The 17,925-nt window shown below is 33.1% G+C and overlaps 1 long non-coding RNA gene across 1 annotated transcript in view; it reads right to left on the minus strand.

Annotated features, from left to right (window-relative positions):
- LOC132739562 (uncharacterized) overlaps positions 1-17,925 on the minus strand; it is a 34,550-nt gene that overhangs the window by 6,517 nt on the left and 10,108 nt on the right. The window contains exons 3-5 of the long non-coding RNA XR_009627027.1: positions 6,203-6,350; positions 3,693-3,790; positions 3,362-3,413 (exon numbers count right to left, since the gene is read on the minus strand). This is a non-coding gene — a long non-coding RNA (uncharacterized LOC132739562). The remainder of the gene's footprint in view (positions 1-3,361; positions 3,414-3,692; positions 3,791-6,202; positions 6,351-17,925) is intronic.

A 17,925-nucleotide genomic window follows, 5' to 3' on the forward strand; every position in this document is an offset into this window, starting at 1 on the left:
GTAAGACTAATGACTTTTCATTTAAAGCCCTTTTCTGCCACAACCGTGAATCTTATTTATCATAAATATGATTAAAACTTATATAATTATTCATAAACTAGAAATGTGTCCATATGACACGGGTACCCCCACACTCCACCGATTTGTCAATTTTATGTCTCTAGGTCAAAAATTTTTTTTTAGCTACATGTGCCCAAGTTGAAAACCAAAAATCTTTTAAGTAAAGGGAAAATACTACAAATACTGAATAAAGCCACAAGAAAACCCCAAGGTGCATAAGTACACATGCTGACCAACATTTTGTAAACTTTCAGACCTACAGGTCATAAACTTTTTGAGTTACGTGCAACACAAGTTAAATATTGTAAATTTTTACTAAGTCAAGGGCAATAACTCTAAAAATATCCACACAAAAATACCCAGGTGCACAACTAGACATGCTGAGCAACATTCCCGTAAGGTTTCATGACTATAGGTCAAATACTTTTTTAGTTACGTGCAACACAAGTTGAAAATTGGAAATTTTTACTAAATTCAAGGGCAATAACTCTAAAAATATCCACTCGAAAATACCCAGTTGCATAACTACACATGCTGAGCAACATTCTTGTAAGGTTTCATGACTCTAGGTCGAATACTTTTTTAGTTACATGCGACACAAGTTGAAAATTGTAAATTTTTACTAAGTCAAGGGCAATAACTCTAAAAATACTAAAAACATCCACATGAAAATACCCAGATGCAAAACCACACATGCTGAGCAACATTCTTGTAAGGTTTCAAGACCACATGCTCTTTTTAGTTACATGCGACACAAGTTGAAAATTGGAAAATTTTACTAATTCAAGCGCAATGACTCTAAAATTATTAAATATATCCACATGAAAATACCCAGGTGCACAACTTCACATGCTGATCAAATTTCCTGTAAGCAGGCCTCGACATTAGCGGTGGTCCGTTGGTCCGAGACCACTTGATTTTGGCAAGGACCACCTAATTTTAAAACCCACTGGTCCGTCGGACCACTTGAATTTTCTGGTTGATGCAAGGCTCATTTGGGAGAATGGCGATTTGGTCAAAAACATGTTATATAATTTTGTTTAAAATCTATGTCCGATGTACATGTATATGGTTCTTTTGTGATATAAATTTAGGTACAAAATTCATTCAAATGGTGCTAGTAATTATGCATCGTCTGATAACCACGGCGGAACCATTAACATTTATGTTATGTTACATGTTAATCAACCGTGAGTATCCGATGATGGTAATTATATGATATTGGCTAAACGTTAATTTCAGATACTTGAATAACGGCAGCAAATGAAGGGAACTGGAAAAAATACATCTAGTAATTCTATGCTATTTATCTTTATTTTAACTGTTTAACGATAAGAGATCTGTTTCTTCTAGAGTTAAAAATATTTTAAAAGGTTAAAAATACCCAATGTCAAAAATGAATATCAAGCAACAGGGAGGTAAAATTCTGTATTATAAATCTGCGAGAAAAATAAGATAAGTTATAGTAAATAATAACGTTGTCATTAGTTTAATAATTTAGATATTTCCTTGTTTTCAAAGACAAGAATAAGATAATTTATTAGTTCCATTAAAAATGTTAATCTATAAAAGATACTATGTTATTATCATGATTATAAGACGTACCACGAATCAGCAATGAATATTTATTAACAGTAAGAAAACAACAGACACAAATGGTTTCACTATTCCCTAACTTGAGTTGAGGGAGAAATCACTTTAATATAAAAGTTAACATAAATAAGAGCTCTGTTGTGTATTTTTGACTGAGATAAAAACAAATAAACAAATAACTCTACGATAAAATACCTACTGACTTGCTCTCCCTTTTCTGATTAGATGAAAAATATATATCTAAAAATATCTGTTTTCTTTAAAGGTTAATAATACATCTTTGTCATAAAGTTTAAACATTTTTTTCTACATTTGCAGTAAAATGATATAATAATGATAACTGACCACCTGACTTCTGGAAGGACCACCTAACTTTCAAATCTAGTGGTCCGGCGTACCACCTGCTAAAAAAGTTAGTGTCGAGGCCTGGTAAGGTTTCATGACTCTAGGTCAATTACTTTTTGATTTACGTGCGACATAAAAAGGGAATGGGCGGACGGACGGACAAGGGTAAATCAAAATGCCCCCCCCCCTATAGTGGGGGCAATAATTCAATAATTGTTGTTTGTGTTTTGCATCACATTATCATCATCATCTATCTCATTTGATATAACATTTATATCATTATATGATATTACTTGCTAATTAAGTATCACATCTTTATTTCTATAACAATAATTTTATCCTCCTCCTCCTTCAATAAAATCATTTCAACTATCTGTATTTCTATGACAATCATTTTCAACTCCTCAACACCTTGATTCAACAACATTTCAATTATATTCAATAACATTACTATGGTAACTTTATCTTATATTGCTATAATATTTAATATATTCAACAATTCTTATTACATCAATTTCAACAATACCTTTTTCTATAACAATCATTTTTTCATCATCATCATCATCACCATCACTCATTACATCATTAAATGATATTTATTACTAGTATAATATTATCATTAACTCCAATAATATCATTGCAACTATCCCTATTTGAACATTTGGAACAATATACCTTTAAATATTCGTAATGTTAATAACCTTAAATGTTTTAAAGAAAAATACAAAACATATCTTAATGTTCATATGAATGAATGAATGAATAAATGAATGAACAAACGAACGAATGATGCAATATACATATATGTTTAAACAAATTGTTGAGTGTCTGTCTAAAGTATATGAGTTCTATTATTCTAAAAGTTACATATTATACATTCATTTTTCTACCTATGCATGTCCTGTTGTTGTTGTTGTTTTCTATTTCAGAAGGCCACATTGGAAATAAGATATATATAATTGCTACTGTTTGTTCTTAATTTGTAACCTTCTTTAAATAAAGATATTATTATTATTATTATTATCATCTGTTAAAAACTATCAACATTTTTTACCATTGCACTCTGTCATCCTATTTCATTTTCAAGCATGTTTTCAGACAAATTTAAGCACTTTTCAGCCACTTTTTGAGAGAGACACCAATTTCAAGGATACTATAGGACCTACATTCATTATAAGCTCTTTAAAAGAAACAGACACAAATTAAAGCACTTTTATGAATTGTTTTCATTTTAAGCACTATTAAAGAAAGAGACACACATTTAAGAACTTTTTAAGACTGTGTTGATGTTTCAACAGCAATGAGGGAAAATATGCACAAGTACATGATAAATTAAAAATACAAAAACTCAATAATCACTCACCTTCAAAATTTTTCTAAGCATCTTTGCTGACATTAAATTCCTTTATTATCCACTGAAAAATAAAAACACTACATTATAATCTTAACATTTTAACAATTTTTAAATAGTTTTTAATCAGATTCTGGGTTATGAAAGTTTCAGCAATGCCTCACTTTGTTTTTGTTTTTTAAAGAAAATCAGGTGAGGTCCAAAGATCCATTGATTTTTTCCCCCCAAATCTATATTGATTATCAAACAACAGAAAAATATGAACAATACAAAAACATCTGTTTTTTTTAATCAATGACAGCTATATGATAAATTGGTTTAAGTTTTAAGTTTAAAGGCTTACTGTAGTACTTCCTGTTACGATTAGATCTGGTTTGTCCCTGGGTCAATTCAACATCCATGATTTGTACATCTTACAACAAAAGGCATCCAAATAAAATCCTGTTAAATACAAAAGAGATAAAGCATAAAATTAGAAATAAAGACAAAAACAAGAATCTGTGTTTGATAAACACACATGCCCCTGTGCTCACTGTTGTCAATAATTTAACTTTAGAGAGTGAAGTAGCTAATTTGTATGGAAGAAAACCAATCATGTGTAGAAATCTATAATTGGCACCCTTGACCTTGACCAACTGACCCCTACCTCTATCAAAAGGAAGAATATCATGCAAGTTATTTTCCTACCAAATATGAAATAAATCTGTCAATAAATAAAGGCTGTATGGGCAAAAGTGTAAAAAATCTATTTTTAGCACTGTTGACCTTGACCCAACTGACCCCTAACTCCATCCAAAGGAAGAATACCATGTAAGTTATCTTCCTACCAATTATAATACAAATCTGTCAATAAATAAAGGCTGTATGAGCAAAAGTGTAAAAATCTATTTTTAGCACTGGTGACCTTGACCAAACTGACCCCTACCTCCATCCAAATGAGAATACCTCAATTTTATGTTCCTACAAAATATACAAGACATCTGGCGCTAGAATAAGGTTAATACACCTGTAAAAGTGTAAAAAATCTATTTTTGACATTGGTGACCTTGACCCAAATGACCCCTTACTAAAGGAAAAGGAAGAGGACCTCCCTCAACTATTATAAACATGAAAGACATTAACTTAAAAATAAAGGCTGTATGAGCAGAAATGTTTAGATTTATTTTTTTACACAAGTGACCTTGACCTTGACCTAGAGACGCCTAACGCCACAAAAAATTAGAGGACCGTTAAAGGTATCCACCTACCAAATATGAAAGATATCATTAAATAAATTAAGTAATTAGGTGAAATTTTTTGATAAATCCAACTTGGCGGAATAGGTTAACCATACAAGGCCCTATTTTCAAAGTGATAAAAAGGGAAATTACTGGGAAATATGGATGGCACATTTATATAACTTGGCAATATCATGTACATTGTATTGATAAGTAAGTGTGGAAATTATTAAGCCATTAGTTCAGATAGAACATAAGATATTTCCAACTTCCCGGTTTAGGTTAACCATTATTCATTTTCTAAGTGCTGAAAAGGGCCATAACTTGGTGCAAATGGAAGCCATAGTTATGTAACTTGCCCAGATCATATACTTTGTATGGATTAGTAAGTGTATAAATTATGAAGCCATTGGTACAGGTAGAACTTAAGAAAAATCCAACTTGCCGTTCTAGGTTAACCTTGTACGGACAGACGGATGGACGGACATACCAAAATTTGATGTTTATGAGGCAAATGAGCTCATTAACACCACCTGGACCAACGTCCATAAGCAAAATAAGCTCATAAAAACAAAAAAATAGCTCTTAATTTGAATTTTATGAGTTTATGTTCTTTATTTAACTACGGAATGAAGCTCATAATAATCAAATGTTGGCTCGGACGGACGGTTCAATTACTATATGCCAGGGGGCATAAAAAATAAAACAACAACATTATAATGTTTCACTTCTCAACTCTTATTCATACCCAAATACAAGTACATTTTCATGTAGCAACAAGATTGCATTTGTGAAAAATGCTATGCCACCACATTAATACAACACTAAATAGTAGTGTAGAAACAGAAGACTTTGCTTTTGTTTCTTTACAATTGAACTTTGCCATAATGCAGTTGAGTCTAGTGAATTTGGTGGTCAAGGTCATATTTCACATGGCCTAAATTTCATGACTATACATCAATGGACAAGACAGTAAGTCACCTGAAAAAAATCTAGGTTAGCTGATGTTAAAATTCAATTTTACATCTCAAACTGTGCACATGGTCCTAATTTCATGGCTGTAGATCAAAGGACAAGAAAGCACTAGTAGGTCACTGTGTCCCCTTGGGCAGGGAAAAATTTTGACCAAAGGGTTATATTCAAACAATCTTGATACAGGTCCACCAAACAATGTTTCTTATCAAATACCTAAGCTGCACCTTTCTCCAATTCAGAAAACATTTGTTTTAGTTTCTGTTTTTATTGTCTGTACATAATGAAAATCGATGACCCCCGAGACGGGGCCATTTTGACCCCAAGGCTATCATTTTAACATTTTTGGTAGAGATCCTGTGACTAACCAAAGTTTCATGCAAAATATCTAACTTCTAGCCTTTCTTTGTCAATTCAGAAGTTTTTATGAGGGCCAGGAACGAATAAGGAATTTGATGTTCCATATTTTGTTTTCCATGTTCGAATATGTTTGACTATTCGTTTTTACAAAATTTGTTCCTATATTTCTCTTTTACGTAGTATCCAAAATTGCTTAGTACTTTATTGTCCTTGGAATAACTGACAATTAAAAAAGATCTTTATAACTATGTCTAAGTTTTTTGTTTCATTGATTGTAAATGGATATGTACATTTATATTCTTACTTTTGAAATAAAATCATAATTTGATTGTTTTTTGCTCCGTTTATCCGGCTGCTGATCATTTGGTAGCACTCCATAGTAAAATTCAAGTTTCTGTCGTCAATGTCCTACAACCAATACGTCTGATAATTCTGATACCAAACTACACAACCTGGAAAAAGAAAACACATTTTATTGAGAACATATATGACATAAGGTTGCAAATATACAATGAAATTATCTAATCTACAATAGTGAGGCAGTAAAAAAAGTTGCAATTTATTCTACTGAAGCCCAAAATTTACTGTGGACCAAACTTAAAACAATACATTTCGTCCCTCTGGCAAAAAATACCTGCAACTATACAGGCTAAAGAAACACCGTCTCTGCTCTAGCAACTCCCTATACATGTAAAATATCTCAAAGAAACTGGTGCTTAACATTGAAGGTTTTTTGCTACTCCTTAATGTTTGTACCCCCCCCCCCCTCTAAAATGACTTTTTTTTTTTACTGTGCATGCTGTTTTAAAGCAATGTTTACAAAAAATGGCAACCTTGACATCTATTATCAACAGCATGTGATTTCTGGCCATGTTTTTGAATTTGCCAGTGGTCATAATATTTTATTAGATGTTACAAAAACAAATTTCATGCTGAAAGTGCACATTAAATACAACCAATCTTTTAAATCCAGAATAGTCAATATATCCAAGAAATCCTCTCTGGCCATTCGAAGATGTGGCTTACATTACTGTGGTGTGCTACCTTAAGGAGCACCATAACATTGATTGTTGACTTTTATATACAGTTGACACTCGGTTATAACTCGAATTTCAAGGAACTGGGCATTTTACTTTGAGAGAAATGGAATTCGAGTAACGTGGATCTGCTACCATTATGTTTACAAATATTCATGTATATACATGTGCCCGACTGAATGTCAAAAGTAGTAGGTTTGTTATTGTTGTTGATAAAGGCAATGTAGCAATATTTAACCGTTGAAATGACGTTTTATCACTTACAACTACAAATTATAAATGAACAGAAAGATATTATTTGAAATTTATAGTGAAACATAAATACAAACATTCCTAGCAATGACATAAATGCAAAACAAGTTGGTCAGTATTCATCAGTAATAATATTAAGCACATGTTTACAATAAAAACTCAAGAAAATTCATTACTATAGAAGCACAATAACTCATCTATTTAAACAAGAATATGTCTTATACCTTGGAGAATGTGAATTAATCATCAGACAAAAAAAAAAAGTAGCAATATCGTGAACCAGAAGTACATATTAATTCAGTTATCTAACTATTAAACCAATTAAGACCTTATACTGATTTAAGTCACTTTTACGTCAAATTTGACCTAAGCGAAGTTAAAGTACAAAGATAAAGAAAGGAAATTTGACACGGAAATTTGAGTAAGGCGATTTTGACCTATCGAGAGTCAACTGTAGCTTTTTTCTGCAAATTTTTGCATATTTTAATAAACAAAATGAAAATTTTTGCTGGGAATTGTTTGCTTTCCTTTTTCTATGCCTTTAGTGAAAATTTCCAAAAATTAGACAAGGCTGTGTTAAGGTTCTTTAGCAATGCAGTTCCATCCGATGAGATCTATCTACCTACAAAATTTCATGTTGATATCTCGTATACTTTTAGAGTTATGTCGTATAAAGTTCATAGTGTCAAAAAAAACAAAGGGCAATAATTCAAAAATTAGGCAGGGCAGAGTTACGGTCCTTGTGCACTGCAAACCTACTTAATGAGATCTATCTACCTGCAAAGTTTCATGTTGATAACTCTTATAGTTTTAGAGTTATGTCCCAGACAAAGTTCAAAGAGTAAAAATGAACAAAGGGCAATAATTCAAAAATTAGACATAGCAGAGTTACAGTTCTTGAGCACTGCAAACCTACTTAATGAGATCTATCTATCTGCAAAGTTTCATGTTGTTAACTCTTATAGTTTTAGAGTTATGTTGGACAATGTTCAAAGCGTAAAAATAAACAAAGGGCAATAATTCAAAAATCAGGCATGGCAGAGTTACGTTTCTTGAGTCCTGCACACCTACTCAATGAGATATATCTACCTACAAAGTTTCATGTTGATACCTCTAATAGTTTTAGAGTTGTGTTCCGGACAAAAGTCAAAAAGTAAAAATAAACAAAGGGCAATTACTTCAAAATTAGGCAAGGCAGAGTTATGGTTCTTTAACAATGCGCTTTTACTCAATGAGAGCTATCTACCTACAAAGTTTCATGTTGATATCTCTTATACTTTTAGAGTTATGTCCTAGACAAAGTTCAAAGTGTCAAAATAAAAAAGGGCAATAATTCAAAAATTAGGCAAGGGAGAATAACGGTTCTTGTGCACTGCATACCTTCTCAATGAGATCTATCTTTATACAAAGTTTCATGTTGATTCCTCTTGTTGTTTCAAAGTTATGTCCCAGACAAGAAAAGCGGACGTACGGACGTTCCTACGAATGGTCATTTATTGGGTGCTTCTTATGTTTAAAAGTATCCAATAAGAGAACAAAAGAACCCAACAATACTGACGGAATGAATAAAATTACCCAACAAGTGTCCTCTCCTGTGTCGGAGGTACCCAACAAGTGTCCTCTCGTGCGCCCGGACAGACGGACGGACAAAGCGGTGACTATATGCTTCAGGGAGCATAAAATAATAATATTTTATTGCGTAAATATCCAAAATTCAATGGCCATTTTGACATGTGATAGTTGTAGTAAGGCAAAAAAAAAAATATCATTTTAACACCAAATCCTTCTTAAAAGTCATAAATCATCTCAGTCAATCATTCAAAATTTAACACAAATTTGAAAACTTTTTATTTTTCCTATTTCTTGTAGAAATCTCCAATGTAAATTGCTGTATACTGTATGGTGTAAATCCACAATTTTGTGTAACTGGTAGATCTATATTTTTTGTATATCATTGTGTTCAAGTACATAATTGGTCATATATCAAAAATTGAAAATTTCATGCTGCGAACATCTTATTATTCAAGAGGCTACTTATAAGAAATCAATATTTGCTAAAACATTAAAATTGTGCATTTCTAGCACAAAAATACCGAGGGCTCGGTGCAAGACTATTCTAACTTGTGTAGGAAAGGGAAAAAATATGTTATTTTATTTTGATTTCATTTTTTGAAAAACCAATCTTATCAAAAAATAGAGTTGTGTACATGTTCATTTTTTCAAGAAAAGTGTAAAATATGCATTTTATTGCCTACATGCTAACATAGCCTAGTATTGCACTAGAAAAGCTACTTTTTCCAGAATATTTATTGTGCAAAACTATTCTATCTTAAGATAGATTACTTTTGCAATAACTTGAAAGTTAAGAATATCTTTTATCTATCGAGTTAGAATATATGTTTACTTTTTGAAAGTAAATTTGATTTCTTAAATCAGTGGATATACTAGGAGGGGGGGGGGATTCACTCATATTTTTGAGAATTCCCCCCTATTTTTCAGAGGCAGGGGGGAAAATTTACATAGAGAAAGAGGGAAAAAGATCAACAAATGTAATAAATTCTCACTTTTCGATAAAAAATCCCCCCTGTTTTTCGAATCCTAGAATAGACGCAGCTTAAATAATATTTTTGAAGGGATATTAGGGTTTGGGGCTGTCCAAAGACCATTATATATAGTATAATTTGATATTGTTCCATATTTGCATAATTATCAGTAATTTATACCCTACTGAAATATAGAGTAGGTACAAGTGATAGCAACCTTGACTTATTATCTCATACAGACACAAAAATTGGGTAATAATTTTCATTCTAGTCATATCTTTTGTGTTTATACAAATTCTTAAAAGTGAAATCTGCAGATTCTTAATATTAATCCTCATGTTGAGGCAAAAGACCTTGTTGCAAGTTTTTTATATGCATGACTTAGGGCACCATGTAAAAATACAAGAGGGCCATGATGGCCCTGAAGTCGCTCACCTGTATATAGGCCCCCGGAGCGGGGCCAGTTTAAATCCCAGGGCTTTTATTTGAACAAACTTGGTAGACACCCATTAGAAGATGTTTCATGCTAAACATCTAAGGTCTAGCTGGTCAAGTTTTTTCTTTACACATATAGTTAAAAACAATGACACACCTGGGGCAGGGCCAGTTTTGACCCAAGGGCTTTTATTTGAACAATCTTTGTAGACACTTACTAGAAAATGTTTCATGCTAAATATCTAAACTCTAGCTATTCGGGTTTTTTCAAAGAAGATTTTTAAGTTTTTGCTATACACATATATGGAAAATCAATGTCCCCGGGGCCTGGCCAATTTTGACCCCAGGGCTTTCATTTAAACAAACTTTGTAGACACACACTAGAAGATGCTATCTAAACTCTAGCTATTTGAGTTTTTTTCAAAGAAGATTTTTAAGTTTTTGCTATATACACATATAAGGAAAATAAATGACCCCAGAGGCGGGGCCAATTTTGACCCAAGGGCTTTTATAAAAACAAACTTGGTAGACACTCACTAGAAGATGTTTCATGCTTAGTATCTAAACTCTAGCTATTTGTTTTTTTTTCAAAGAAGATTTTTAAAGTTTTTGCTATACACATATAAGGAAAATCAATGACCCCCTGGGGCGGGGCCAATTTTGACCCAAGGGCTCTTATTTGAACAAACTTGGTAGACATTCATTAGAGGATGTTTCATGCTAAATATCTTAGCTCTAGCTCTTAGGGTTCTTTAAAAGAAGATTTTTTAAGTTTTTACTATATGCATATAGGGAAAATCAATGACCCCCTGGGGTGGGGCCAATTTTGACCCCAGGGCTTTTATTTGAACAAACTTGGTAGACACCCATTAGAGGATGTTTCATGCTAAATATCTTAGCTCTAGCTCTTTGGGTTCTTTAAAAGAAGATTTTTTACGTTTTTACTATATGCATATAGGGAAAATCAATGACCCCCTAGGCGGGGCCAATTTTGACCCAAGGGCTTTTATTTGAACAAACTTGGTAGACACTCACTAGAAGATGTTTCATGCCAAATATCTTAGCTCTAGCTCTTTGGGTTTTTTAGAAGAAGATATTTAAAGTTTTTTCTTTTGGTTGCCATGGCAACCAGAGTTCTGCATGGAATTAAATTCTTTGAACAATTTTCAAAGGTGACCACCAAAGGAACATTCCTGTGAAGTTTGGATGAAATTGGCTTGGTGGTTTATGAGAAGATGTCATTTAAAGTAAAAGTTTACGGACGCCGGACGGACGCCGGACGAAAAGCGATCACAAAAGCTCACCCTGTCACTTTGTGACAGGTGTGCTATAAAATAATGACTGCAATGACACAAAAAATGAAATGATGAACATATGGTACTTTGTGCTAGAAAGCATTGCAAGCATGCTTGGGCTATGAATGCATCCTTGTTGATGCTCAATTAAAGAACTGCTTAAGTCCATTATAGGAATTTTACAATCCTTTAAAGCAAGAAATTTATTGTAAGAAATACACTTAGTTATAAGTATAATGTGATATATGATGAGAAGCACTTAAATATTTGCAAATATGTTAAAAATCAAACAAAATTAATGAAATACTACACAATTATTTTTTGAATATAAACATAATGTGATAAAGTAATATATATGATGATACACAGAAAAAAAATCAAAGTGCCTTAAAACCATTAAAAACATGATTGTGAAATAAATGTAAAATTTGTTTATTTTGCATGTAAGATCAAATAATATTTCATTTAATTTATTTGTGAACACAAGCAGTGTTATATTTTCACTTGTGGCTGCAGTGTCAAAATATTGCATCAGGTGTTCATTTTATGAGATAGGTTTCTAATATACTAAACCCCACTTTAAAATAACTGAAATATGTTATCTAAGGAAACATTTTATTCTTTTAACATTTGTACTGATAACTTATGTATATATGTTCAATAAATGATAGACACTATTGAAACATAATAAAATTGACAATTATGCACCAGGAAAACACTTTTTGAATTTTACAAAGTTTGCCAATCAAAGTTTACAATTTCTTAGAAACTGACAAATTGTCGCTCCACTTCAAAATTGTGGTGTACGGTAAAACGAGCAACGGCATTTCCGAGATAGAGCGGAAGGCCGATTTAAACGGATAATTGCAAGTGTTGTTTATGTTTTTGTCTTGTTATTCATTTAAGTTGTATTTTTTCGAAAAACGGAAAATGTAGTTCCCTGTAGGATTGTTTTAGGCTTTCAATGATCTAAGCTGTTACAAAAACAAAATTATATTAAGCCTGGGAGAACTTTTCTCCCTGACGAAGTGAACGACGATTTGTAGAATATTGAACTTCCCAACCATTAAAATGCCATACCCTTCAGATTTCTTTAAAAAATGTTTTAGGAAAATATCAACCAGTAATAAGAACTTGTCCTTCGTGCAAAATAAACTACTCATGGTGGATTTCTTAAAATTGTATATCGATTTTTTTCAAAAGTAGTGGAGCCAAAGGGCAAGAGATGGAGCGAAAGGTCAGTTGTTGGGCGCAAGGCGACATTAAGTTGGTGTAAAAAGCATAGTCTACAAATTTCTATAAATAAAATCTTTTAAAGCTAAAATAGACGTACTCAAATGTGAAGCCGGAAAAATATGATAAGATATTAATTTATTTCTACTATAACTAGGTCTTTCAATTATTAATAATTTTGGACCGTACACCGATTAAGCACAGCCTTTATTATTACGTTCGGTTTGTTCATAGATACTCTGAATAAACGAGCAAAATTTTACACTTTTTTTTTTCTTTCATTAACCAAGATTTGTACTGACAATATGCAGTGTTTGATTATAAAAGTGAACATTTCCATTTATACTTTGAGAGGAAAATGGTAAACTAAACAACAATGCTAAATAAGAAAGAAATTATCTTGAAACATAACTGAAACACTTACATAACTCCCCCTTCCCCGGGTCTCGTATCCCCTTCCCCTATGCCCCTTTACTTTGTGAGCCTGTTAAGCAGTCATTTATCTTTCTTCTTTGTTTTCCTTGTCGGTTTTGATGATTTCTTTTTATGTTTCATTTTATAATAAGTGATTGACCTGTCCGTGCTCCGCATTGCGCTCTGTCCTGTTTTTGTTCGAGGGTCTCCTGGGCTCCTTGCCACCGGTTAAAGTCTTTTTGCTGGGTCGCGTGGGGGTTGCGTTCATTGAACGCCGCCTTTCCTTGTTGATCTTGTTTATCATATTTCATATCCTTAAAACGACTGACACTTTGTCAACCATTTTCATAGAGATTCCCCACCTTACAAAAGTCTTTCTTTTTCATGAAAACGTGGCTTATTTGTGTTTGATCTGAACATGTACGTTAGAGCTATTAATTAGAGAAAGTTGTAGTAAAATGAACTCGGTAGTAGTGATCCATTTTATGTGCCCCGTGTATTGCATAATTTTGTTTCTGTTCTGCACCTTAAATATCTAACTTTTTGAAAAACATAACATTTGGCGGGAACAATCGAGTTACATGTACCTGCTCGGTAACATTTGTTCGCGGTAGAACTGAAAATATTCGATTTTGTCGAATTTGCACGGACACACTTTTTTAAATGTACATTACTGTGTCAAAATCATGATTGACCTCGAATAAGTGGCACCCTGTTTTACGTCATATGATTCAATGATCGGCGTCATCCAAATTTGGAACATTAATTATGGAATCTATACGGCAGCCATAGGTGACACCTTTGTGATTACATTTATTACGCTATAGTCGTTGAAAGGATGTTGTCTTTAAAAGGTATATATATATATATCTCAGTCTCAACACTTGATCATGTCTATTTTAACTTCTATAGCTTTTATATATAAATATTTATAGACTACGCTCCTCCTAATATGCTAAATTAATATCGCCTCGGCTAAACATCGAACTTGCCCTTTTGCTCCATTACTTTCGAAAAATATCGATCTACAAATTAAAAAAATCCTTCAGGAGTAATTTATGTTGCACAAAGGACAAGTTCTTATTACGGGTTGATATTTTCCTAATACATTTTTTAAAGAAATCCGAAGGGTACTGGTTGGGGACCACCAAAACCGGACAACCACCAAACCCTGACGGCCCCGAAAATGCTTAATTTAATATTTTCTTTGTTCAGTGGTTGTCAGTTACTTTTTTATCAACAATAAGTGCATGTTTCTTTTAAAATTAAGTAAATAAATTTATTTCAACCTCCGTAAATGGTAATATTTTAATGTCTATTTCAAGAATGTTGACGTTGAAATTCGGGGGGTCATGAAAGCAATGCCTGACCTCATATACCAGCTATAATCATTTGCAGAGTGAATAATAGAATATCCAAAACTTCAGCATTTGTTGCTGACATACATATTGAATAGCATGTTACAAATCAAAAATCAAAATACCCAAGCTTTTATCTGAATTAAATCACATCATGTACATATCTGTCCGGACACATGGTACTGTAGTGTAGACAATGTAGGTAATTTTGATACCCTCCTTGTCGAGCATATGATATAAGTGTCAATACAATCAGAAATAAACAAACTAGTTTGTTAGTTAAGAGAAGAACCTAGCTGAACTGTGTCAAATTTTTTTATCTCTAGGTTAAAAATTATGAAATCTGTACGGAAAAATGTTCCAAAAGTGTCCGGTTGATGGTCTCCGACCAGTATGGCATTTAGCAAGATCAAGCAAAATTTGGACTTTTGACATTAAAGGTCAACGTCATTTATGGATGAAGGTCAAGGTTAGTGTAGCCTACTGAAAGGTCTTGTCCCAAAGGTTGTTGTGGCCAAGTATGAAGACAATACACCAAGAACTAAAAAAGTTATGATCCAGGTACAAGTTTGCGAACGGCAACGCCGCCAGGACAATAACAATACCTCTCCTTTTTTTTCAAAAAAAGTCGAGCTAAAAATGATATTTTCATTTGTATTTCATTAATAACTTTTAAGTTAATAGTTTGAAGTTTTATTTTATTCTATTCTCAATATCATTTTCATTTAAACAGTCATTGAATTTATGATTTTGAATTTACTGGCCAGAATTCCAGTTTTGAATTTATTCTACAATATATTTAACTAAATTTTCTTAAAATTTACACTGGCCCAAACTAATTTTCACTGGCCATGGGCCACCTGGCCAGTGCTAAATTCGATGACTGTTTATACAAGAATTTGTAACAGAGTTACCAACGTCCCCCGCCTCGGGGAAGTTTTACATGAAGCATAAAATTGTGCTATTTCAAAAGATTGAGGTATGGATCTCAGGACTTTCAGTCCAAAATTATGATCAATGCTAGATCTGCAAATGCAACAATAAATTTATTAAAGAAATACCAGTAAAATGAAACACAGAATTTAAAAATCTATCATGTTGACCTTTGACCTCTAAATGTGACCTTGACCTTGGAGGTAAGGGTGCAGGTGTTGTGCATGACATATCGTCTTATTAATATTACTATTTGTGCCAAGTATTTTCAAAATCCCTTGAACTATGAAGGAAGTTATAGATCGGACACAAAATATACCCTATAACAGACTATGTCAATCTTTGACCTCTTAGTGTGACCTTGGAGGTAGGGACCCATGTTTTGCGCTTGACATATCATCTTATTATTGTGATTATTTGTGCAAAGTATTTATAAAATCCCTTAATCTATGAAAAGGTTATGGACTGAACACAAAATATACCCTATAACAGACTATGTAAATCTTTGACCTCTATGTGTGACCTTGACCTTGGAGGTAGGGACACATGTTTACACATGACATATCATCTTATCATTGTGACTATTTGTGCCAAGTATTTTCAAAATCCCTTGATCTATAAAGAAATTATGGACGGGACACAAAATATACCATATAACAGATTCTGTTAACCTTTGACCTTTAAGTATGACCTTGACCTTAGAGGTAAGGGTGCAGGTGTTGTACCTGACATATTGTCTTATTATTGTGACTATTTGTGCCTAGTTATTTCAAAAACGGAAGAAGTTCTAGATCAGACACAAAATATACCCTAAAACAGACTACTGGTATGTTAACTTTTGACCTCTAAGTGTGACCTTGAACATGTGAACTTGGAGGTAGGGATGCAGGTGTTGCGCATGACACATTGTCTTATTATAGTGACTATTTGTGGCAAGTATTTACAAAATCCTTTGATCTATAAAAAAGTTATGGACCAGACACAAAATATACCCTGTAACAGACTATGTTAATCTTTGACCTCCAAGTGTGACCTTGACCTTGGAGGTAGGTGACCGGTTTTGCGCATGACCCATTGTCTCATTATTGTGAACAATTGTGGCAAGTATTAACAAAATCCCTTCAAAGATAAGAAAGTTATGGACCGGACACGACATATACCATACCATCAAATAGACAATGTTGACCTTGAATGAGCAAGTGCGACCTTGACCCTGGAGTTAGGGGTCTGATTGTTGCGCATGACACATCGTCTTTTTATAACATACATTTGTGCAAAGTTATTTCAGATTCCTTTGATAAATGACAAAGTTATGGACCGGACACGAAAGTGTGACGAATGGACAGACAGACGGACGGAGCCTATTACTTTATCCCCCTTTTTTCTTCAAAAAGACGGGGGACAATACAGTACAGATAACGAGGAATATGCAAAATCCTCGGAGGATCGAGGAATCCACTCGCAATTCCGCGAGAGTATTTGTCCATAAAAACGAGTGACTCCGCGTGAGAAACGTATGATGAGAGTGACTCCAATACGAAAATAGCAGCGCGTGACTCCTAGAGAATTACCGGGTAACTCCATGTCGGTGTCTAGCTGGTGTAAGTAAATGCAAATGCAATCTCATTTTATATTTCATTTTAGATTACGATTACAATTCGAAAATAAAGATGATTTTTACCGTTGTTGTTTTCAATTTACTGTGAAACAGTTGAAAGGTACATTTGATTAGAAAAAACACTACGGTAAGCGTCATCAAGTTTATTTTTATCCCGATTAATTCGGTCAGCAGCAACCTGAAATTCTATCAAAAACAAAAAAAAATTTTAAAAACTAGAAATGTGTCATCATGCCACGGATGCCCCCGCATGCAGCCAAAATTTCAGATGGTGCATTAATTATTTTTTTCATTTTAAGTTCAAAGCCCTTAAAACTTTTCAATGTTAACACAAACCATTTTCATACAATGTTCAAGGCACTAAAATTATTCAGTCTTAACCTTTTAAAAATAGCATATTTCATATTTGTAGCCAAAATAATGGCTACATATATTTCCACAAAAGTATGAGTGCTGAAACTGAAAGTTCAAAATTTTTCCAACATTCAGGAAAGATAAGTTTGTCTAAAATCATTGAACCACGACCAAATTCAAACTTAAACTGCTTATTCCTAAGATGTATCTATATTATTTTCAAAGTGAAAGGGACATAACTCTGCCAAAAAATCATCAAACCATGACCAAATTCCAACTTGACCTGCCTATTCCTTTGACATATCCATATGTCAAATTTAAGTTGAATATGTAACACTGATGGGTAGATAATGAACAAAAACGGTAAATTTCATATTATTTTCAAAGTGAAAGGGGCATTACTCTGCCAAAAATCATTGAACCATGACCAAATTCGAACTTGGCCTGGGCATTCCAAAAACATATCCATATGTCAAATTTGAGTTGAATGTGTTGTACAATTGGGGAGATAATAAACGGAAACTGAAAATTTCATATTACTTTCAAAGTGAAAGG

The sequence above is a fragment of the Ruditapes philippinarum genome, unplaced genomic scaffold (genome assembly GCF_026571515.1).
Source record: "Ruditapes philippinarum isolate M1 unplaced genomic scaffold, ASM2657151v2 ctg43_1_1_1_1, whole genome shotgun sequence".
NCBI lineage: Eukaryota > Metazoa > Mollusca > Bivalvia > Venerida > Veneridae > Ruditapes > Ruditapes philippinarum.